Genomic DNA, 25587 nt, shown 5'->3' with positions numbered 1-25587 from the left:
ACAAGGGCAATAGACACAGCTCAAATAGAGATGTGTCAATCATGGCACTCTCCTACTCTAAGTTATTCACAAGGAGACAAGAGTTTTTATTCATCTTCCTCCTCCTCCTCTTCCTCTTCTTCCTCATCCTCCTTCTCTTCCTCTTCCACCTTTTTCCAGGCAACTTTAGCAGGACCCTTGGCGCCATCAAATTTCCCATTAGACTTATAGTCAGCAACATCCTTCTCATACTTCTCCTTCAGTTTTGTAGCCTTGGTAATATAAGGCTGCTTTTCACTGTCACTTAGGTTATTCCACAACTCACCAAGCTTTTTTGCCACATCTCCAATGGAGATGCCAGGATTTGTAGATATCATCTTGGGGCAGAATTCAGAGCAGAATAAGAAAAATCCAGACGGTGGTCTTTTGGGGGCATTGGGGTCCTTCTTCTTCTTGCCTCCTGTAGCTGGTCCATAATCTTTCATTTCCTGATCATAGCGTACTTTATCCGCTTTTGCCATTTCATCAAACTTCGATTTCTCTTTGCCAGACATTGTCTTCCACCTCTCAGAGCACTTCTTGGAAAACTCTGCAAAATTGACTGCGACCTCTGGGTTTTTCTTCTTATGTTCTTCCCTGCATGACTGCATGAAGAAGGCATAAGTAGATACCTTGCCCTTTGGTTTCTTGGGGTCACCTTTAGCCATCCTGACTGTATTGTTCGCTAGTCTGGGCAGCACAGGGCACAGCTCTCAGCAATCCCCAGCCTCGCACGACAGCCGCCCTGTTTAAATTTCTTAATCTGATCTTGATTTAACTTTGGTAGATGGTACCTATTAAGAAAATTAGTTTCCATAAGGGTTTGTCTATCTTATTGATTTCTTAAGGAACCAATTCTTTGTTTAATTGATTCTTTGCATTGTTCTCTTTGTCTCTGTTTTATTAATTTAAACCCTGAGTCTGATTATTTCATGCCATCTACTCCTTTTGGGTATGACTTCTTTTTGTTCCAGAGCTTTCAGGTATGCTGTTAAGTTGCTGGTATGAGGTACCTCCAATTTTGTTATGTAGGCATTTAATGCTATGAACTTGCCTTTCAGAACTGCTTTCATTGTGTCCCATAAGTTTAGGTATGTTATATATTCATTTTTATTCAATTCTAGAAAGTCTTTGATTTCTTAATTTCTGTCTTGACCCATTTTTTATTCAGTAGAGAGTTGTTCAGTTTCCATGAGTTTATAAGCTTTCTGTTGTTTCTGTTGTTGATATTCAGCTATAATTCATGTTGGTCTAACAGGACTCAGGATGCTATTTCAATTTTTTTTGTGTGTTGCTTGAGACTTGCTTTGTATCTGAGTATGAGGTCAGTTTTGGAGAAAGTTCCATGAGGTACAAAGAAGTGAACTTTGGGAAAATATATGTTAGGTCCACTTGGTTTATGATATCTGTTAACTTCAGCATTTCTCTTACTTAGTCTTTGTCTGGATGAGCTGTCTGTTGGTGAGAGTGAGGAATTACAGACTGCCACTATTGATGTATGAGGGTCAATATGTGATTTAAGCTGTAGTGGTGTTTCTTTTACAAACATGGGTGCTTTTTTGTTTGGAGCATAGATGTTAAGAATTGAAATGTCTTTTTGGTGGCTTTTTTTTTCCTTTGATGAATATTTTGTTTCTTTCTCTATCTTTTCTGATTAGTGTTGGTTTAAAGTCATTTTGCCTGATATTAAAATGGTTACACCAGCTTGCTTCTTAGGTCCATTTGCTTGGATTTTCTTTAATGTATATCCTTGATGCCGAGCTGTGTTTCCTGGATGTAGTAGAAGGATGGATCCTGTGTTCATATATATTCTGTTAGTCTGTGTCTTTTTATTGAGGGATTTAGATCATTTATATTGAGAGACCAATAACCAATGATTGTTGATTCCTATTTCTGTTATTTTGTTTTTGGTGGTGGTGGTGGTGGTTGTAGTGATGATAGTGGTGGTGGGAATGGATGGGTGGGTGGATGTGGTTCCCTTCTTTTGATTTGCTAGTCTGAAATTATTTATTTTCTTGGTTATGGTTATAGCCTCCTTAGGTTGGAGTTTTCCTTCTAGCACTTACCTACCAATTGTAGGTAAGTATTGTTTAAATTTGGTTTTGCCATGGGATATCTAATTTTATCCATCTATGGCAATTGAAAGTTTTGTTGGGTGTAATAGTCTGGTCTGGAATCTTTAATATCTTAGAGTACATCCAAGTACTTTTGGCTTTTAGAGTCTTCATTGAGAAGACAGGTATAATCCTTATAGGTCTGCCTTTATTATTTGGTCTCTTTCCCTTGCAGCTTTTAATATCTTTCTTTGTTCTGTACAATTAGTGTTTTGATTATTATGTGCAAACGGAACTTTCTCTTTTGGTGTAATCTATTTGGTGTTCTGTAGTGATGTATTGTGTACCCCAATAAAACTTATCTGGGAATCAGAGGACAGAGCCAGCCACTAGATTGGACATAGAGGCCGGACAGTAGTGGCACACACCTTTAATCCTAGTACTGGGAAGCACACAAGCCTTTAATCCCAGGAAGTAATATGACAGGACACAGAAATGTATATAAGGCATGAGAAAACAGGAACTCGCTCTCTTGAGGCTGAGGATTTCATAAAGGTAAGAATGTGGCTGGCTTGTACTGTTTCTCTGATCTTTCAGCTTTTACCCCAATACCTGACTCTGGGTTTTTGTTTTTTGTTTTTTTTATTAATAAGGCCTTTTAAAATTCATGTTACAGTGTTCTGCATGTTTCTTGTACCTTTATACTCATCTTCTTAAGTTAGGCAAATTTTCTTTGTTGAATATATTTTCTGAGCCTTTGAGCGGAGTTTCGTCTCTGTCCTCTCTTCCTCTTAGTCTTAGATTTGGTCTTTTGACAGTGTGCCTGACTTCTTCTATGTTTTGTATCAGGAGTTTTTTAGATTTAACAATTTCTTTGACTATTTATCCATTTCTTCTATCACTTCTTCAGTGCCTGAGATTCTTTCTTCTCTGTCTTGTATTATGTTAGTGAAGCTTACCTCTGCAGCTCCTGTTTGAATTCCTAAATTTTTCATTTCCAGAATTTCTTCAGTTTGCATTTTTTTTGTTGATTCTCTTTCCATTTCCATTTCATATTGAATAGTTTTATTTGTTTCCTTCCACCGTTTGTTTGTGTCTTCCTGGATTTATTTAAGGTTTTATTCATTTCCTCTTTAGAGACTCCTATGATCTCCACACAGGCTGTTTTAAGGTCTTTTCCTTGTACTTCAGCTATGGATGAATATTCAGGGCCTGCTGCGGTAGAATTGCTGGGCTCTAGTGAAGACATATTGTTCTGGCTGTTATTGATTTTGTTTTTATGCTGGTGTCTAGGCATCTGGGATTGGGATGATTACAGGTATAAGTGCTGATTTCTGGGTTTGTGTTTGTTGGGGTATTTTTGTTCCTTGGTTTCTGTTTCTTCTCTGGATTTCCAGAGTGTGTGATATCTGTGTGTTGCTTTGTAGGAAATTTCTATAGCTCTGATTCCCTGGCCTGCTCAGACTGTGTGTTCCCAAGGAATGCCTGCTAATGTTGGGGGCTGGGAAAATGAAATGAGTTTGGGGAAGGAAAGTTGGAGGAGAACATCTTTGTGATCAGTTGGAAATAGAGTCAGAAGGGAAAAAAGAGATCACAGTAGGTGTTCTGCTACAGACTGGGGCATTTAGTGTGGGGAAGCAGAGGGAGAAGGGAAGATCTACAGTCAGCCTACCTGGTTCCCCTGAAGCAGAAGCCTGTGGAGTAGTAGAGAGTGCATGCTGGAGTTGGGGCTGAGATAAAGCAACTAGTCAGGACAGAGAGGTAGGAGCAGAAAGTCTTTGGGATCCACGTGAGATATGGGCAGGTTGGGAAGGAAGGCTGCAGCAGATGTTCTGTTGCAGAGCTAGGAATGAGACTGGGGATTGGAGTTTGAGGAGAGGAGGGAGCTGTGAAGGTCTTCAGTTCGCTTGCCTGCTTTCTGGCCTGCTCACCTGGTGTGTTCCCATGGAATGCCTGCTGGTGTTGGAGGATGAGATAATGGAAGGAGTTGGAGGAAGGCAGGTTGGAGAAGATCTTTGTGATCCACTGGGGACAGAGTCAGAGAGTAAAGGGAGATGACTGCCAAAGAGCTAGAGATGAGACTAGGGATCTGCATCTGGAGGAGCAGGAGGATAGTCGAGGATCTGTCACCCCATGGGTTAAATAAACATAGAAATAGTAGTGACATTTTAAAATAAATGTGTTTTGAATACAGGAAATTTTTGTTTAAAGACATTTAGATGACAGAAAACATTATGGCCCCTGGGTGGACCTAGAAAGTCATCATTTATTGTTCAACTTTTTAAAATATTTGCTGGGGCTATCAAGATGTTATACAGGTGAGTGGATATAGGGATTCCTTAGCACAATGTAGAACACACTCATGGTCTGGACATAGTTCTTTATATTTATAGACAGACAAAGAGAATAATGATATCCATGGGAATAAAGAATGGGAGAGGGAAATCATTTCATCCATGTGTGAGGGAAATCTAAAAGCCTGTCTTTCCTCCCTCATCACCATGAATCCATTCTTATGATTATCTAGTTCTAACAACTAATATTTTCTGTTTAAAATATATTAGTCACTAAGCAGATGTTTACCTACCCATCACATTGTTCATATATAAAACATGAAATATACTTATTGAGGTGAGTAACCACCTTATTACTCAAAGTAGGTATGCATCATTTCCTTTAGATGATGGGTCTTTATTTTTAGACTGTTGAGAGCACACATTAGAATCTCAGGTTCTTGAATCAAGTACCACAAAGTAAATGGCAGGTGTCTTGAGAATTCTTCCAAATGACACGTTAGAGACAGCATGAGGAATTCTAGCAGCTCTAAATGGTAAATATGAGGACATCATCTTTCTGTGACGACAGCCCCAGAATAAAGACTTCTGGATACCCAAGTGATCAAGAAAAAGTGGTGGCTCCAACAGAGCAGGACACAATGGCTACCACAAAATTAAGCATATTTTTAAATTAACAAGAATTATTTATTCATTAATAGATGGCTTAATTTAATCGCATGAGGCCTGACAAACCTGGTCCCATGCTTTGGGTATTTAAAAAGTACACCAATGAAAAAGCCACTTAGGGGAGAAAGGGTGTATTTTAATCCACAATTCCAGATTATAGTCCATCACTTTAGAGAAGTCAAGGTAAGAACGTCAAACAGCTAGTCACATGATATGCATAGCAAGAGCAGAGATGAATGAAAGCACACATGCCTAGTACTCAGCAGCTTCTTCTATACATAGTCCAGGGTCCCAAACCAGACAGTAGTGTAATCTACTTTTATGCTTGTTCTTCCCACATCAGTCAGCAGAGTCAAGGCAATCCCACGTAGATCTGCCCATGGCCCAGCCCAATCTAACAATCCCTCCTTGAGATTTTCTTCCAGGTAGTTCTAGTTTGTGGTAAGTTGACAATTAAAACCAACATTAACAAAAGATAGGCTGAAGAAACCAAAAATGTTATATAGTTGAAAGGTAGAAGAAATTACGTAGAAGAAATTTGTCACAGCATGGAATTGCTTAGCAGAAAGTAAAAGAGCAATGACTGCCTTGTTCCAAGTTGTGAAGGCATTTGTGGTACATCTTGAATTACAGGTGAAGCTGCTCCATATTTGTCATTGACTTTGAAGGCATGATCAGAGAAGAAAGCTGATGAATGTAGAGTCCACGCCATGGGGAGGAATTTTTCTGGTGGCAACAGGAAGAATTTAGGTGTGTCGTTCCTCAGCGTCCACCAACCCCCAGCTCATCCTTGCAGGACAAAAGCAATGCATCTCTGGTATAGGAAGGTTTGAGAGAGCTTCTACAAATAAAAGCGTCTTACTTAGAATCAGGGCTGAGTGTAAATGTACTGGATTCTCGGTAGCTTATATTTGATATTTTCAGTAAATTGATACTGAGTGTTTAAAAGTGGATATTTCTGAGAATGGATCCTGGTGGTAAGTAAAATTGCTTTGCCGAACTCAATTTTTTATTATTAACATGTTAAATTAAATATTGACATAAATAAAAATATGTGCTCGGCAAAAGAAAGACAAGATGTTGGATATGCTTTCATACTTTGTGGTATGGTATGCCCCAAATTTATTTAAAGTATGCCCACTTTAAGCACGCAGAGGTCCTCCCAAAAGACTGACCTCTTTCTTGTTTTGTCTCCTATAAGTGACAGCTAAGCTGGGTCATTTCAAGTTATAGATTAAAAAGCAAGACTAAAGCTCAGACAGTTTAAACTATTTCATTTAAAAAAAGTAAATGTGAAGGGCGATAAGGTAGAAACATTAATTGAAGAGAAATCTTATGTGCTGACTTAAGTTGAGCATTTGGGCACTGATTATTTCGTTTATTGGGTGTTATTAGAATAAAGAAGAGTTTTTAATCACCCATAACCCCTCTGTCAAATGATCTTGTTTGATTTATATGAGGATCCCTTTCCTGGTTTCCATTCTATACTGTGTCCTCCCAAATATTATTCTCCTTCCTGGTGGTTTTCTGCAATGAATTCTTCCCCCTTTCCTTGTATAGTCCATGACACCTCTCCCCCCAGGTTTTATCCTTGGCTTTCTCTCTGTTCTTTCCACCAGGTCATTCACATGGCTAGTGATTACACTGGCTCCTATTGTAACCATGTTGATTGCTCTCAAAACAATATCTTGAACCTGATTCTGCCCCCACGTACATATCCATGAACTGGTTGGTGGCCATTACCTTGGCTGTTTCCTACAACTTCTCAATTCCTTCTTTGCATGCACTCTTGGTATCTGCTTACCATGCTATTTTCAGAGCTTTCTTGTCTTTGTTTTAATAGAGGGTGTAGCTGGTCATGTCATGGCTCTGCTTAAGTCCTGTCACATATTATTCTTGACCTTTAAATAAATATACAACTGTTGCCCCCACCTTGCTCATCATTACCTAATCATGGTCCTTGTCACCCATTTATCTCTAGTTTGTCTTGTGAATCTGTGTGAACTATCCCTTTGTTGTATTTCTTAAACATTCATCAAATGACTTTGTACTTCCTGGCCTATTCACCTGTATCTGCTATTGAAGTGTAATTTCTTTGAATGAAGGAACAGAGTATTCATCATGCTGTGTTCTAAGACTCTAGCATAGCTAGTCAGAGAGATGAACAGGTACACAGATAGATACTTGATGAATATTGATAAGTAGATGAAGGGCAAACATTTCTAGTTCTGCTTTACTTGAATGAAAATTTCTACTTAGAAAAAATAATTAACTTTCCAAATGATATTTTGTCACATTGTGGTAGAGCTAGAGATAAAACCCATACATATTCTTATTATAAATCCATTTTTGATCCCACAGGAATGTGACATTTTATCATATGACCACATATAGCTGAAATAACATATTATAATTTTAAATAACAACATACAAAGGATATATGCACATTTGAAAATTGATAACATTGGGCTGACAGCATCATCATTTTGATTTCCATAGAAACCAGTATTTCTTTAGTATTCCTGTGCAGAAACTTTGAAACATAGTGTTTTCATTGGCAAATCAAGAAGAAACTGTCATTCACTTTTTATTTAGCCAGTAGCAATATCTAAGTTAGTGACTTAAAAAAATAGGTGTGAGAACATCTAGTCCATCTAAAGATAAAGGGCATTGATGTAAACAGACAAGGTGATCAACCTGAGTGCATAACCAAGGAAGTGCATGGAAAAAGGTAGGGGTGATTTTTACTTCATGATAGTACAATGGAGAATCTAAACTACACTGAAAAGCTAGATCATAAATAAAATAAAAGATGCACCAGGCAATGACAAATTGGCAAGAAATAGGGAAATTACTGATTGTAACAGCTGACAAATGAATCTTTTTCAAAGAACTAAAACTAGAGATACCAATGGCAGGGAGGCAAGTAAGAGACAGTATTTCGTGTGTGTGACTTGGGAACATGTTGCTTCACCGTAAGGCACATCCATGTCATGTGATGATCCACACTTTCATGCCATTGAATGATTCACACATCCACATCATATAATGATCTACTTGCTCCTATCATACAATGATAAAAACATCCACTTCTTTATACCATGGGATCACACACATGTACATAAACACACATGTGATTACTCAAATACCCAGCTATATACATATACACACATATACAAACAAACATATTTTCGGTTTCTGATTTGGATATTATGTGTATTCTTGCATATGTTTGAGGGAGACACCATCAAGACACAGTTCTTACATCAACAGAAATAAACATTTATTCTCGAGCCAAATTTGAGTGATCGTGGCCTGGAAAACATGGAGCTAGGTTACTACCGGTGCCCTATTCCCACATGGAAAGAGTGTTGTGAAGTTTTACAGTAGCAAAACACAGAAAATCTTAAATCAATTTAAAGATACCTTGGTGAATGCATCAGAAAGGCAGTTATAGCAAGATGTGGGAAGTACTCCTAGAGGCCTCAGATGCTATCCAATGACGTTCTTAGCTTCTGTGTCAGTGGAGGCTAGTGATCTGTTCTGTTAATAAATTCCAAAAAAGGTTTTTATCTATTAGTCACAGGATATTAGTTCTGACATAGAGGTGGCCAGGGAATGTGTACTTAGGGGACTAGACCAAGCCCAAGATAAAGTATAAAGTTAGCTCAAGATACACTGTGGACCTGCATCATTCAAACCTCTGCATATCACTGCAGTTCTAACAGCCAGCCAGGCTTTTTGAAGCTTCTTTGCAGGAGTTATTGTTCATTATACAAGTTCAGTTTCAGGTCATCTCACTATAGTTCAAGGGTCTGAAAATGGGTGTAGTAATATAATGATATTTTCTTTTGTATGAGATAGACATATGCTAATAAAGTATCCCTCCTTCATCTGAGAATCAAAATACATACGTGTCCTGTGTGTGGCTGCATTGCCTTGGTTTACCAAGCAGCACCAGGACAGCTGCAGAAATGACCTGTGCTGTGATGACACTGCTCACCATGTGATAAAGAATTGCAAAGGAAGACTGCTAAGGATTAGGAGCTCAGAACTGGGTCGGTCCCCTCTCCTGATGGTCAAAGAACAATGAGATGTGTGGGTGTGAGGAAAGGCTGCCACAGGGTTGGTGGGATAAAGAGGCCAATTCACATCCAATGATCTGGGCAGAGGTGGGAGGTGGAGGTGAGGAGTAGGCTGTGTGAGGTTGGGAAGGGAGGAGGAGGAGAGAGAAATCTTACACAATAATTTATAGTTGAGGCTGACTGCTGATATACCATCTTGGATGGGTTGCTTCTAAAGTCACTTCATCTGTCTTTGCTCCCATCAGCAACAAAAAACAGCAAGCCAAAAGAGCATGGAAAAGCAAATGGCACACTGCAAACTTGTCACATACTGCTTCCAGTGCAACAATCCAGACATGAAACCACATCTACTGCAAGGGGGGTTGGGTAGCATCATCCTAGCTACAATCCTATTACTCTGGAAAAAAGGAGCCAACTATTTTTGGACATAGTTCTTATCAAATTTTAGAGTCACATTATAAGGCTTTTAGACAGAAGGAAAGAAAAGAAAAGCAATTTTAAATATTAGATGCAATTTTCCTCATCTTTGAACTAAAGAAGAATATGTAATAAGAACTGAAATAAGTGACCATATTCTGAGGTGCTCTGAGTTTATCTTCTTTAACATTTCCTGTAGAATAGGAAGATTATTAATTTGAATTAATTGATTGATTGATTGATTGATTGATTGATTGTACTGGTGCTTAAATCTAAGGCCACACAGGCTGTGCAAGCTCTGTACCATTGATCTAGATTCTACTCCTGCTTTTTCTTAAAAATTTAAAGTCACATTTATTTGTTTAATTGTGAGTGTGGGTGCTGTGCACATGCTGGGCATGTGGAGGTTAATGAGATAGTGTCTAAAATCAGGAGCTAACACAGAGATGTCTCAAAGCAAAGATTCAATTATGGCCAGACCAAGCGGTGACACATGGATCTCCCAGGGAAAGGGAAATAGAGGAGATCTCCTGGTTGGACTGGGGGCAGGTGGGCATGGGAACTTGAGGGATCAGGTTTGGGGGGGAAGCGGTGGAGAGGGGGTAGACAGTGAGAGTGATGAGAAAGATGGACAGGGGGGCTTTATGCAGTAAGTAGAAGCCTGAACAAGGGAAACAAGGATGGCTGCAGCTAAGCCTCCAGGCAGCAGTGGACGCATAGCCTGAACTGGCCATTTCCTGTGATTGGATTGGTGACTACCTCGGTTGTCACGGGAGAGCCTACATAAAGTGACTGATGGAGGCAGACTCAGATGGCCAAGCCAAACACTGGGCCAAGCTCCAGGAGTCCTGCTGAGGAGAGGGAGAAGGGATTGGAGGAGGTGGGGTGCTTGGGGACATAAGAGGGAAAACACAGAAAAGGTTAGCATGGTTCATGGTCTGACCCAACAACCAGGGAACCTGCAGGGGACCAACCTAGGCCCTCTGCATACATGTGACAGTTGTGTAGCTTGGTCTGTTTGTGCTACTCCTGGCAATGGGAGCAAGGCTGTCCCTGGTGTGTTGGATGGCTCTTGGGAACCTATTCCTCATGCTGGATTGCTTTGCCCAGTCTGAATACAGGGGGAGAGGCTTGGTCTTTATGGCAGCTTGATATGCCATGCTTTGCTGATGTCTATGGGATGCCTGCTCCTTTTAAGCAAATATGGAAGAGGGGTGAATTGAGGGGGTGGAGGGGAATGGGAAGAGAGGAGGTAGAGGAAGCTGTGATCCGAATGTAGAATAAATAAACAGATTTAAAAAAATTAATGGCCAGGCCATATTTTCAGTTTTCCGTAGTAGGAGAATGAAAATGGTTGAGATTAAAGGCATAGAAAGGCATAGTGGTTTCTTTATACCAAGTGAGCAAGTGATTAAAAGTGGAATTTTACAGTTACTTTGTGGGTTTATAAGTTCAGACAGTTAACATACCACAAAACACCTTATGGTCAGTCAATTCTCAGAACAATGGAAACAATTTATGATATGTAATTCACAATATTATTGAGAAAGAATCAGTCAAAAAAGATGACCTCTAGCTAAGGACATGATCAAAATCTAACATAGTTTAACTAAAAAGAAAATGCAGTCAGCTGCCCCTTAGCATTAGAAAACACCTGTAGGATTGGTTTTCTCCTTCCATGTGGTTCTGGGGGTTGAACTCTGGTCGTCAGGCTTGGCCACAAGCATGCTTAGCCACTAAGCCATTTCACTGGACCCCTGTCTGGGCCTTTGCTTTCTAAGATGAGTGTCACTAAGAATGAGCATTGAAATGCTGAGGAAGCAATATACGTTAGCTTGAGTAGTAAGATTTATCAAAGCCACACTCGGTCAAACCACGTGGGAGGAAGGGTGAGGGCCTTAGTTGCACTTCAGTGGCTAAAATGAAGCCTTAGCCTGATAGTTTGTGGCCATCTTCAGTCCTGAGTACTGAACTGTGTATGTTATATGTCTGCCTAATAAAGATTGTGCACATTTATCCACAAGGCATGCAGCTGTGAGGCTATTTCATTGTGATTAAAAAAAAATATAATGTGTAGGTAACATCTTTTCTGAACACATGAGCAGAACATTTTTAATGAATAACTGTGTTTCTTCCAAAATTTGGTAATTTATCTTTACATTTTGATAATCTGTACCCTGTGAACCACACAAGTATATTTGTATATTTTGAATGCTATGTTTGTTAAAACAATTCTGAAAAACTCTAGAAACTACTTTTTTATATGAACAGGTAGCTATTCTTCCATTCTCTCTAGAAATAGTATCTAACAAGGGGACAAACTTTCTCAAAAATAGCTACATGACTTTCTCAAGGACATGGAATCAACACTTGACCTCGACTTTGACTCAAGAACCCAAAGAAGAGTAAAGTGATTTATTGGGGTTCCTTATAACAGGTAGAAAACCAGGGCCATATGCAGACCTCTGAGCTTGATGTTTCCTCTCTACATACCATTGCCTGTCCTCTATGACTCTTAGTCTACAAGAGATGAGGAAATTCTGGGTTTCAGAGTTCTGCCTAGTGTTCCAGTGCAGAAGTGACTGCAGGCTCAGTAGTTTGCTACAAGATAGAGTTGATCTGGCTAGGGTTTGGAGAGAATTCTTAGATGCAAAAAAGGAATAGATAAAAGTATCTTACAACTTCAGGTTCCTTTAAGACTCCATCTGGAGTTAGGAACACTGTGTTTCTAACTCACCATGACTGGCATTATGACCTGATATTCAAAAATCTGTCAACTCTTGAATGCTGGCCTTCTCTGCCCCTACTGTTCCTGCAACTATTTGGACTTTGGATTTTGCTTGGCCTGTGACTGCCTGCCCTGGAGTGATCTTCTAGTGCAGCTCCTAAATACCCAGAGATACCAGCTTGGCTTGACACTAGGCGACTCTCTCTTCTCAGACAATGGAGGAACAGTTAATGAAAAATAGAGACCACTTTGCTTCTCAAGTTGTCTATTTATGTCAGTTGGGTTAAGATGCAACTAGAATTTTAGATTCCAGCTCTAGGGTGGGTGGGTGGTGCTGCTCGTAAATTACAGCAATTGAGTGTGTGTGGCTTGAACTGTGTGTTGGCACTATGTACAGTGCCTGAGAATAGATTGAATTATGGAAACTACAAGCTCCCACAACTATAGCATAGCACTAAAATATGAAAAATTTCCACTGATAGCATTTATATGCATAGCCCATGAAGTCACAATAGGCTTAAGCAAGAATATTTTTTCTCTTAATCAAGTTTCACCATTTCAAAAACTAAATTTTAACTTTTTACTTTTAATAAAATACTTCATATTTTTATTAAATCATACTTGAATTTTCTTCAAGAGTCGAATGTATTAGCTATATTGTAAATACTCTTGTGAGTCCCAAATTCTGGTGACACATTTGCCTCTGCCTGTGCTAGGAGGGTGGAGATCAATCGGGTATCCAACAAATACAGAAGCAGAACTGTACATGTGCAGCCATATGTTTAATACATGTAACCACAGTGTACAGCAGAACTACAACCAAGATGTTTTCAGGAAATGATGTTTTCAAAAATTGTCCTGGATCAACTGGATATCCATTTAGAAAATATAAATCATGACTCCCTTTTCACGCTGTATAAAATCAATTGCTGATAAGATGTAAATAATTACAAGTATTAAAAGGATAGAAAGACATCAGAGTTGGGGTCTTAATGACCTTTGAATCGACATAATCTCCCAAACAGAACACAATTGATGCAAGAATGCACAGCCCCTCTGAGGCAGAACAGAAGGGGAGGAAAGGGTGACTTCCATTGGAAAGACATCCTGACTGGCACCTCACAGGAAGGGGTGTGCAGATGTAGTTGGAGTACTCAGCATCACAAATCACCAGGAAAATGAAAGTTACTTTACCACCAGAAAAATATCTTTAAAATCATCATTGGAAGGAAGGGAAAAAATAGAAATTATTATGAATTCAGGAAAGATATGGATTAACTTAAATGATCAAATACTCCATGGAGGACTATTAATAAGTGTGTTCTTTCTATTAAATTCATTAGCAGTCTCTATTAACGTAGATGCATACTTGGTGGCCTAGAAAGGTGGACTTAAAATCAATGATCATCCTACATATATACAAGGAAAATATGTGTGTGTATGTTTGATTATACATAATATATACATACATACATACATACACATATATGCATGTATTATGTATGTATGTCTACATGGGTGTTTCTCAGAGAACTAACACTAATGTCCCACTTTCAAAAGATCCCATATTCCACCACAATGAAATTAAAAGATGGACGTCTGCGTAGTAAGACATTGGAACATTATTCAGTAATTAAAAATACTTCATTTCCAAGCAAAGGCTTCTATATCCAAAAGTAAATACTATATTGTTTCCATTATATTATGTTTGTAACTGATTCAAGCATAATTAGTGTATGATAATGAGGACACTGATTACTTTGGGGAAGGTAACAATCAGTGTGGCTCATAAAGAATTCTGCTTCTACTTGTAGCTCTGACTGTGGGTATTAACAGGGACAGCTAGCCTTGGAAAATTTATTCAACTGTTTCCTTAATGTTAGTTAATTTTAAGTATATATGCCATTCTTAAGCTATATTTTTAAAAATTGAATATTCTTATATGTAGCAATCTATGATTGAAATGCTAAATATTACTTTTACCATTCTAAAACTTACTTTCATTCCGTAAAACCTCATAGACATCACTAGAAGATTTCCCTTCACACTATGATGGAAGGAGACAAGGGCACCAAGCATGAAATCTTGCCCTGCCACTGTAAGTGATCTTTACAGATGACCTGAGCTTAGAACGCATTGTTAGAAGGCAACACCACTGGCTTTACAGTGACCTCATGAGGCTAAAAACAGTGAATGCACATTAAACAGCTCTGTCACAGAATAATGCTGTAATAAATGCTGAATATTATTAGTGTTTTATTGGCATGGCAGCAAGACTGAATGGTGTATTCCAGGTCTGTAAAGTAGAAACAGAAATGACAGTGAGTGAGCTAGGCAACTCTGACAAGTCATTCCTAGATCCCGTGTCTTGGTTTGGAAGCTTGTAAGTGCAGCAGCAGTAATGGTGAATGCTTGTCCTGCTGTCTACAGCACAAGGAATTGGACTCCTCTTTCTATATTGTCAGCCACTCTGCTGTGTGGTCATTAAGAAATTCTTTGGGCGGTGGTGGCACACGCCTTAATCCCAGCACTCGGGAGGCAGAGCCAGGCGGATCTCTGTGAGTTCGAGGCCAGCCTGGGCTACCAAGTGAGTTCCAGGAAAGGTGCAAAGCTACACAGAGAAACCCTGTCTCCGTGGAGGGTGGGGGGAGGAACGCCGGACGGTGGTGGCTCACGCCTTTAATCCCAGCACTCAGGAGGCAGAGCCAGGCGAATCTCTGTGAGTTCGAGGCCAGCCTGGGCTACCAAATGAGCTCCAAGAAAGGCGCAAAGCTACACAGAGAAACCCTGTCTCGAAAAACCAAAAAAAAGAAAAAAGAAAAAGAAATTCTTAGCAGCCCAGATGTGCTAGAGTCTGCTCTGTAACAAGCACAGTCAGTGTCTCACTGGGATATAATGGAAGATTTATGTCTCAAGCATCTTCACAATCGGTCAGTCATGGTCTCTGTCATGTGGGTGCTGAGAGTTGAACATGGGTCTTCTGGAAGGACAGCCAGTGCTCTTAACTGCTAGGCCACCTCTCTAATGCCTATTAAAGTATTTTTAAATTAAACCTCAACATCTAATTTGGATTTAAACATCACTGAAAAAGTTAACAATTTATAGAGAACCCAAATCAGTAGTTTTGTGCATGATACACAGAAGTCTTTTGAGATGGCATAGTGCACAATAAAGTGACAGCCATGTACAGGGTCAGTCTAATACAAATGAAAAGTTTTAGATAGTAAGGGAAGAATTTCAATGGTGATGTACTAGGTATTTTTAACATTTACTTTTCATTGTGCATATAAGGATGTACTAGCATAAGATCATGAGACTTTGAAAGCCTGTGGTAAAACAAAGGTATGCTTATTTTAGGTGACTTGCTTTTCTTTGAGTTCCAAGGACTCCATGTAGGGTAGAAAATCATGGACTCTCCATAGCAGTATTTAATATGTTAGAACACTAAAGGAATCATTTCAATTGGAAGGTTGTGGGGTAACTTGTGGTGGTATTGTGTTCCCCAAAATATTGTGAACACAAATTCAGCCAATGGGCTCTCTACAATCTGGAATTCCTTTGCCTACTCTGTTACCAAAAGGATGGCCTCTCATAGTTATTGATTTAAAAGACTGTTTCTTTTCAATACCTTTACAAGAAAAAGACAGAGAAAGATTTGCTTTCACAGTGCCTACTTATAATAATTCTCAACCGGTTAAAAGATTTCAGTGGAGGGTCTTCCCACAGGGAATGTTGAATAGCCCAACCCTGTGCCAATATTTTGTACAACAGCCATTGGAAGTGATACATAAAAAATTTCCTAAATCTATAATTTATCATTATATGGATGATGTTTTACTAGCTGACTCAAATGCAGATATTTTGGAAAGAATGTTTGAAGAAGTAAAGAAAATTTTGCCTTGCTGGGGATTACAAATTGCTCCAGAAAAGATACAAAGAGGAGATTCTATTAATTATTTAGGATATAAAATAGAGCTACAAAAATTAGACCCCAAAAGGTGCACAATATTTTGGGGAACACAATACCACCACAGTAACTGGATTCTAAGAATGTCAGTGGAAGGACACTGATGTCCTGGTGTCCCATGCTGGGATGGTCAGTTGAACTCTTAGTACTTCACCTCTAAAGGAATAGTAATTACCTTCAAGAGTGATCTTCTTTACTATGTTAAGATATTTAACCTTTTTTCTAAATATAAAAATAGAGGAAGCTTGGTACCTAGAGTGAAGCAAAAGACATGAAAGAGACCGTTGATTCCCACATCCCTTTTCCCATGGTACTTTGCTGTGAAACTCACCAGACTAGACACTGGATATTTTATGCCTTGTAAAGAGGAAACTGATCATTATCAGTGAGTCACAGTTGAACAAAATGAAGGTCCTCAGTCCAGGGAATGGAGAGCTAAGTTTGACAACTGTGGTAGTTTGAAAAAGTTGTCTCCTATAGTCTTAAGCATTTGAATGCTTGGTCCCTAGTTGGTGGTACTGTTTGTGAAGACTTAGGGGGTATGGCCTTTTCTGAGGAAGTATGTCCCTGTAGGGGGCCTTTTAGAGATTAAAGACTCAGGCAGATTTGAATTCACTCTCTGCTTTGTGCTTGTGGTTCAATATATGAGCTCTCAGCTTCTGCTGAGTCAACACTACCTCTACTCCTCCATCATGCACTCTAACCTTCTGGAACCACAAGCCCAAATAAGCTTTCTTCTGTACTGTGCCATGGTTCTAGTGTTGTATCACAGCAACAGAAAAGTGGCTACAACTGTAAATATTTACAGGGAGGACCATTTGGTGGGCAAGGATAGTGTGCTCTGTGCTGCTGATGAAAGTAAAACTAGATCCAAGGAATTCATGAGTAAACCAAGCACTCTGACTTGAAGAAAGGACTACCTTATTGATTACTCAGGGGTCCTGGGGATTTTGCTATGTCCAGTGTGGGATATCTGAGGAAAAAAATCTACGTGCACTATGCTTTTATGTATATTAACTTTATTCCTCTAAGACAAAATTCTATCAATACAGCTATAGCTCCATAAGGCATTCAGGGCAGGAATAACTCTAGACATACCAAGCTCTTTATCCATCTACTTTATTTCTCTGGTTTGAAATCCTGTCTTCATAGCTTCAGTTCCATCTGTTTTCCTCTCATAGTCCTGCTAATGACTAAGCTCTTATGCTTCCAGCCTCATCTTGGTCCTCTGAATTCTCTTTCTCCATCTCTGCTAATCTCCACTCCTCCTGGCACTGATGGACTCTACAAGAGTTCTGCCTTACCATCTACAAAACCTTTGTCTTCCTCTCTTCTCTCTAGCCAAGCCATTCTGTCTGCTCTACAGAAAAATGCCTGTCTTCTCTCTCCAGCCATGTAGTTCTCTGCCTCCTCAGGTATGTTCCTCTACCCTACCTTCCTCCTTGATATGTAAAAACCTCTTTTGTTCTCAGTCAGTTGCTCTGGAGAGCCACTAAGCCTCAAGGTGAGGAAATGGTCAGCTTGTCTCCTAGGCTCAGCAGGGGAGTTAGTTACCTAGAAGTTCAGCAGGCCTGGAAATATTTGGGTATGTAAGAATTTCATAGCAGAAGACAGCTGAAATATTAAGAGCTTCATAACACCAAATATTCATAATACATGGCTTGCCTTTTGACAGACCCTTGGCAGGTCAAAGTATAGCTTTAATACACAGCTGAATCTCTATGATAGATTCTTGTGGCTCACCATACTGCCTCATGGTAGGCAGGAGGGATAGGGGTAGATAGGAGGGAAACAGACATGGTGACACAGGCTTTCTATCCTAGCATGGGAGAGACTAAGGCAAGAGGATCATCAGGGCAACCCTGAACTACATAGCTGGGCCCTGTCTCAAAGCCAAAACAAAACAAAAACTCCAGAGGGCGCACCATTGCTAAAGATTACTTAGATGGTGAATTAGTCCCTTTTTGTTGCTAAGATAAAATACACTAACAGAAAGCTTTTCATAGAAAAAAGAGTTTAATTTAACTTACAGTTCCAGTGGACATGAGATTGCCCATCATGGAGGGCATGGAGGCAGGAGCACCAGGCCTGTCCGGTAGTCAGCAAGCAGAGAAGCCACATTTCATCTCCATAAAAGGAGTGGAGAGCAACAAGAAGGAAGGGGGACAAGGCTCTAAGCCCTCCGAAGCCCAGCCCCAGTGCAATACTTCTTTGTAAGGCTCCACCTCCTTAAGGTTCTATCTGTAGTCTCCCCAAATGGTGCCACCATCTTGGAATTATTTTTAAATTATTTCAAACATATCAGCTGAAAAGGGATATTTATCATTAAAAGCACAATATATGGTGGCATTCTTACATAAAGCAAACCACTAGGATACAGGACTTCTAGGTCCCTTCCCTTCAATATGAGCAATATGTCAAGGGTGATGGAAGGTACCATGATATGTATGAATCCCTGTGACAGCAGTGATGCCACTGACAGAACAGAAATAAGCATCAGCATGGGTCCACCTCATTTCATCTGACCTTTTCTCCCCCTAGTCTTCTTGTTGTGAGTTCCATTGTTCTTGCATGCTGCTGTCTCCCACTGGATCTATTGCTCTTTCTTTTGCATAAATCTTTCATTTTAGAGTAAAAAAGCAAGATGAATGCTGATATACTGAGCAGGGGTCAGATGATAGGAAATTTTGTACCTAACACCAACGGTTCATTCTAATTCTTGTTAGGATTATCCTCACCCCCAGCTTCTTAATCAATCTCCTCTCTATTCATTTTCCCCACACTCTCTGGCCCAAATGTGCTGTGACATGGTGCTAGGCTAAAATGGACTGCCTCACAAGCAATGGAAACACCAAGAGTATCTCTAAATCATCAGCTGGAGCTTGTTTAGTTAAATGTCCCTCCACCCATGCTGTACCACATCAATTAATTTTTAAAGAAATGGCTAAATGAAGTTAGTAATTATTTATAATGTAGAGCACATGCTCTTGCACACACCATTATATTTTAATTTACATTTTAACAAGTAAGCCAATATGATTTTTAAATTATTTCCCTCCTGACATGAAGTCTAATAAAAAAAATCTACTAATTTATGCTGTATCAAATTAACCTGTCCTTTCCTTTTATTTAGAACTGTGGATATTCTAATGACATTGCTCTACAGGAAATCAAACTCGGGAAAGTGCATTGAACTTCTTAGCTTTTCAGCTCACACACATAGCAAGTTAGTGGGAGGAAAAAGAAATACTTTTGGAAATCTGAAAACAATAACATATCCAGTTATTTCTCTATTATTTGTCTTTAATTGTACTATACAAAACATGAAGACAACAAGGCACATTATCTCAGAATATAATTACCTGTGATCTGCATCAGCAGAGAATTCAATTATATCTTCATTTTGGTGCAGTGGATTATGACCAGCCCTTTGTAAAGGCTGTAAACCACAGAATTGCCATAACTTTCTGTCCTTCTGCTAATGGCTCATTACATAGGACCCACATATCATGGACCACAGTGAATGATGTATCAGATGTCAACACATGGGGACATAAAAAATTTTGAGGAGGAAAACTCCTTTTAGTTAATTTGCTTTGGATCTGACAGTGTTTTTCCTGGATCAAATATGTGTGTTTGCTACACTTGCATTGCCGTGAATGGAAGTCAAAAGGACTACTTCATGGGTGAATTTTTGGCTCCTAGGTTTGGAAGTTTAGTTCATCATAGTTGGGAAGGTATAACAGAGCAGAGTTGTTCACATGATGGCAGAAAGTATGCAGAGACTGGTCTGCAACCACACTGCGCTCTGCATGCCAATCACTGATGTAAGGAGCCCAACAGGATCAGGCCTGGTTAGTACTTTGATGGGGAGAATGAGACACAAAAGGTTCAGGGAAAATCTGCTCCTAATGACCTGTTTCTTTTTGAGCATTTTTGTTGCGCCAACCTAAGGTAATTCTCTGCAAGAAAAATCCACTGGTGCAACAATCTCTTCTTTTAGATTATAGGAAAAAAATGAGACTAAGTGTGAAAAGATACCCACCCCCCATGATTATATCTGCAGGACTTCATTGTGCAATTCTACAACTTTGGTAAATTGGGAATGATGTCAGTCTGCTACTATCAGGGTAGATGTACAAACAGACAAATGTGAAGACTTGTAGATATTCCAGAACTACATCTTTTATTATGATTGACAAAAAGTATTTTGTTGTTTTCAAGCTGGTTACTTGAAAATGACACTAGTTATTTAGATCAATTACTGTACCATTTTACCATTGTCCGAGAAAAGTGCAATCTTTAGATTATAATTAGGTGGGTTTACCCTTTGAAAATAAACAGTATTCAAGTTTCAAAGGCAGGCTAATAAAAATAGATCCTTAAGTATTTCTGTTAGTGTCGTCACTATCTGTTCATATAAGTTTATGATTGCTTCCTTTTCAGGTTAGAACAAGCAGGTCAATTTTCATCGAGTAAATTCAATTGATTAACAATTGTCTTATAAAAAGCTTTCTAAATTAGTACTTCGTAATGACTCATCCATTACCTGTTCTATTAAGAAGTCTAAACTTCTGGTTTTTGTCTACCACATAAGCACATAGCCTGAAAAAGTGCTGCTGTGTCAATTAAGTAACTATTCACTTTATTCATGTTTCTTGTTTGTTTGTTTTTGACATTAGTAAAAATATGCCACTATGTGAATTAACACAACAGGCTTTCTATAAAATTTGTGATAGACATAATAAGTTAGTAAGCATTAAAGAAATTATCATTGCATTTGTTTTTATCTTAAATTTTTCCTTACATGCACATGTCTATTTTTTTAGTACATATGCTTGTGTGGGCCATGGCGTATGTGTGGAGATTCTAGAACAACTTGGTGAAATCAGTTCTCTCTTTCCATCACATTGTTTCAGGAATCAAACTCAGTTCATCAGCCTTGGCATCAAGTATCCTTACCCACTGAGCCATCTCTGTAGGTTCATCACTTCAATTTAATGTATATCTACTTTTTAATTGACACACAGTAAATGCACATATACATGGAGTTCAGTGTGATGCTTTCGTTTATGCATACAATGTATAATGGCTGCATAGGGATAGCTGGCATATCTTGAATATTCATCACATCCTTGTTTGAAGAACAAGCAGTTGTACTAGCTATTTTGAAATATTTAATTAATTTCATCAACTCCAGTCACTTCTTGTGCCATATAACATTGACAGCCATTCCTTCTTTCTAGTTATACAGTCCTTTGAACTTTATGGTAAACTCTCACACTAACCTCAACCTGTACCATGGGCACCAAACTTTACCATGGGTTTGATAGCTAACACTGTTTCTCTAGAACTGAATTACTTAGCCTGAGCTTCCTTGCAGTCCCACTGAAATGGCAATGCCTGCTTTCATTCCAAAGTGGTGACTGCACATGTTACATTGCTCACGCTGCAGAAATCTGTGAGCTTAGAAAGATGAAGAGAAGGCATACAAAGTCCACAACACTCAAAGGTCTGGTGGCATTCTCTCTCCTCCTCTGCCCACTGTGGCCAGGCTTGGTGCTGCAGCGATACTGGGTCACCACAGTATCTTACCCTGTGGTGGAGACCACCTGGGTACCTCCGTCTTGTGTGAGCATTCCTTTTCTTTCAGCATCACCCTTTCATGTTCTCAACAGTAACAATGCAGATGTCTAAATGTATTTACATCTGATAAAATGTGATGTTTAATAGTAACAGTAATGGGATTGAGGGTCCCTGAGACCATGATTCCAGACTACTGATGTGACTGGTCTCTACCAAGGCACAAAACCCAAAGTTCTGAATTGGAACTCAGAAGTGTGGAGTTCACCTCCTCCTATGTTAGTCAGTTGTGGAATTTAAGTATGTATGCACTATTGTCATCTGTGTGATTCTGGGCAAGTTACTTCATCTCTTTTATCACTGTTTCCCTACTTGTAAAGGGGAATAAAGAAAATGTACACATCTTAGTATTGTTTTCATGAGTCAATGAGATGATGATTCTAAAGATTAAAACATCATTGTGCACTACTGAGTTATTTATAACTACAAACATAGTCTGTTGTAAGTCCTCTATCACGTTGTCTCACCCTGGATGAGTGACAAATGACATGGCAGATGCTATTGACAACGTTGTTACTGATGCATGGCAAGTAACCACAGATGTTCAGTATAAAGCAATGTTTGTTGACCGTCTCACTGTCCGAATAACACCAGAAACCCAGGCAGAGCTTAGCTGCATGTCCGCCACACAGACATTCACATGGCTGAAGTGCAAACTCCAGCATTCCAGCGCAGTGTGGTCTCTTCTGGACCTTACATTTTCTCCATAAACCTGTATGGTCATTGGGAGAATTTGTATCTTTGTAGTTTTATAACTCAAGTCCCCGTTTTCTCTTTCTTTTTTCCTTCCTCCCTTCCTTCCTTCCTTCCTTCCTTCCTTCCTTCCTTCCTTCCTTCCTTCCTTCCTTTCTTTCTTCCTTTCTTTCTTTTTCTTCCTTCCTTCCTTCCTTTGGAACATTTTTTTAATAATTTATCTATTTTTATTTTATGAGCATTGGTGTTTTGTCTGCATGTATGTCTGTGTGAGGTATTGGATCCTGGAGTTATATGGAGTTGTGAGCTGCCGAGTAGGTTCTGGGAATTAAACCTGGGTTCTCTGGAAGTTAAGAGACAGTACTCTTAACAGCTGAGTCATCTTTCCAGCCCTTGAACATTTTTTTCTTAATGATTCTGTTTTCATATTACAGTTCTTGGTGCAATTTTGTATTTTTTATTCCTTGAAAGTTCCATACATGGTCATTATGAATTCTATTATTTTATCTCCCATCTCTCTCTTATTCATCTTCCCTCTCCTGGTCAGACCTTTTTTTTTTTTTTTTTTTTTTTAATTGACTTTTGTTCAGGGTGAAGTTAGAATCTAGCTAGCTTTAGTCTCCCCATGGGAATATCTCCCTTCCTGCACTGTTTGTTGAAGAGGTTTTGTTTTGTTTTGTTTTCTCCCAATGTATGTTTTTGGCACCCATATTGAAAATCAGTTTCCTGAACACTGGGGTGTTTATCTCTGGATATTCTATTCTATTCCATGTCTGCTTTGAGCCAATGCCATGGTGGCTTTGTCACTATGTTTGTGGTAGAATTTAAGATTGCAATATTTTAGGATGAAAGAAAATAATAAATAGAAAACAAAAACAAAAAATATTCAAAAAGTAGACAGGGATTAATCAAACAAAAGGTATGAAGTGAAGGCCATAATTATGTTAAAACAGAAAAAGGATGTATATGAAGAGAATAAAAGAGATTAACTATTAGAGGAAGAGAAAAAGAGGGAAGAGCAACAAACAAAGAAATCAATAATAGGACTAAAAGGGGACTACATATGGCTGTCCATGTACAAACCAACTTAGAAAATAGGAAAAAAAGAGGAGTGGGGGTGAGAGACCATGTATTATCTTGCTGGGATGTGGCATGTGGCACGTGGCATGGCTGAACCCTCCCTGCCAGGTTGTACACTTCTTTCCTGGTCTGCTTGGGCTCTGCAGCCCTGGAGAAGGCAGTGGTTAAGGGATATTCACTCTTCTCTTTTTTGTGTGATGCCCGCTTTGGATCAAGAATTGTTCAGGACCAGAGCTGGATGGAACAGCTTCACTTTTCTTGTCACTAGTGAGTGCGTGGTAGCATGGAAGAAAGTTCTTTCAGAGAGAGTGTGTGGGGATAGATGGGATCTGTGCACTTGTAACTCCTCTTTCCATCCAGATCTCAGACATTCCACAGAGAGGGTCAAACCACAGACTGGGCTGGGTGAAGAATGCATGACAGGATCTATGCTGTTCCTCTTAAGACAGCTCTGGTTCACAAGGCCAAGTCAACTGTATGGATCATGTACTTCTGCTCAGTCCACTGAGACTCCTTAGGGGACCCGCTGACCCATCCTCTTAAGAATGAGCTTCATTCCTTGTTTACAACTGGAATCAGCTGCCTATGTTTTCTAGTGTGCTTGCTGCACCATGTCTTATCACACAGTAGGTGCTGTGCAGACAGTGTAGACGTATTTGCTGTGAATTCTATGAGAATAAAGCAGGGACAGTCTCCAAAGCAACATACATTTCATCACAGCCTTCTAAATGGGCTTTACTTGAGAAACAAGGATGCTCCTTGTGGTCAATTCAGATGGTCCTTCAGTTCTATGTCAGCTTTTAGGTGATATTCTCCTCTGCTTGTCTTCCACAGTTCCATACCCCACCCCTACTGAGGAGCTGTGCTATGATTTTGGCTTCTGAGACAGAGAAACTGGAAGTGCTTCTAGCTTCTACCCACCATCATGGATCCTCCATAATAGACATTTACTTAGCAATCAGTCTTGGGTTTCACATAGTACCTAGAAGCCACCTATTGACCCTGTTGTGTAGCTCGCTTCATGATATGGTTGTTATTTGTTATTAACTTTTAATTCCCTGTCACTTGAGCTGAAGAAAAGTCTCTTCAGAGGGCCTGCCACTGGAGGCCCTTCAGCACAGCCCACCTTCTGCTTTAAAGTATAGCCTGACAATGGACCCATATTACTATGTACATAGATTCTACCAGCAAATATCTGGGTGCAGAAGGGAGGCCATGAATGCTTAGTCTATTACAGAAGGATGAGTGAAAAATGAAAATCAAAATGAAATTCAAGTTAATAATGAACATAACCATGAAATTTTTAATTTTGTTTTGTACATTTTAACAGTTTTAAATATTTTTCTCTATTCTTGAGAATTTCATAAATAGATTCAATGAAATGTGATCATATCCACCTTTATCTCCCCATCTAATCCCCTAACAAAACTTGGTATCTTCTTGGCTGTTTTTGTTATTGTTGTTGTTGTTTTGCTGGGGTTTAACCAATGAGCAGGTTTCAGCAGTCAACATTGTGATCATGGGGTCATTCATGTGATCATGAATATATCTTTCACCTCACAGAACACTGTTATTATTTTCAATCATTTAAATTAGCCACAGAGTATGCCAATTCATCTGATAATGCTGATCCATTCTATAACTCAGAGTTTTTATTGTTTTGGAATTACCTCAATTCCTAGTTTCAACAACTGAGATACTGATTTCACCATGTATCCTGATTTGATTTGTGAGTTGAACCAGTCTATTACCCCAAAATAAGGCTCATGGAGTAATATCTTTGGGGAGTCAGCTGCCCACATGTGCCATTCTTTTATGTGTGTAACCATCCTGAAATTCACTGTGACCTGCATGCCTTTGGTCTTAAAGAAAACATACATCTTAATTTTACTTAATCCAGAAAGCAAGATATCAACCTGTGAAATGCTCATCTTTACAA

The 25587-nt window shown here is 39.2% G+C and overlaps 1 protein-coding gene and 1 pseudogene across 2 annotated transcripts in view; one reads left to right on the top strand and one right to left on the bottom strand.

Moving 5' to 3' along the window:
• Kcnh8 (potassium voltage-gated channel subfamily H member 8) overlaps nucleotides 1-25587 on the top strand; it is a 373224-nt gene that overhangs the window by 223875 nt on the left and 123762 nt on the right. The gene's annotated exons all lie outside the window — the stretch shown is intronic.
• On the bottom strand, nucleotides 87-692 carry LOC143270031 (high mobility group protein B3 pseudogene; annotated as a pseudogene).

The sequence above is a fragment of the Peromyscus maniculatus genome, chromosome 21, assembly GCF_049852395.1.
Source record: "Peromyscus maniculatus bairdii isolate BWxNUB_F1_BW_parent chromosome 21, HU_Pman_BW_mat_3.1, whole genome shotgun sequence".
NCBI lineage: Eukaryota > Metazoa > Chordata > Mammalia > Rodentia > Cricetidae > Peromyscus > Peromyscus maniculatus.
This window is presented reverse-complemented; position numbering and strand designations above follow the sequence as displayed.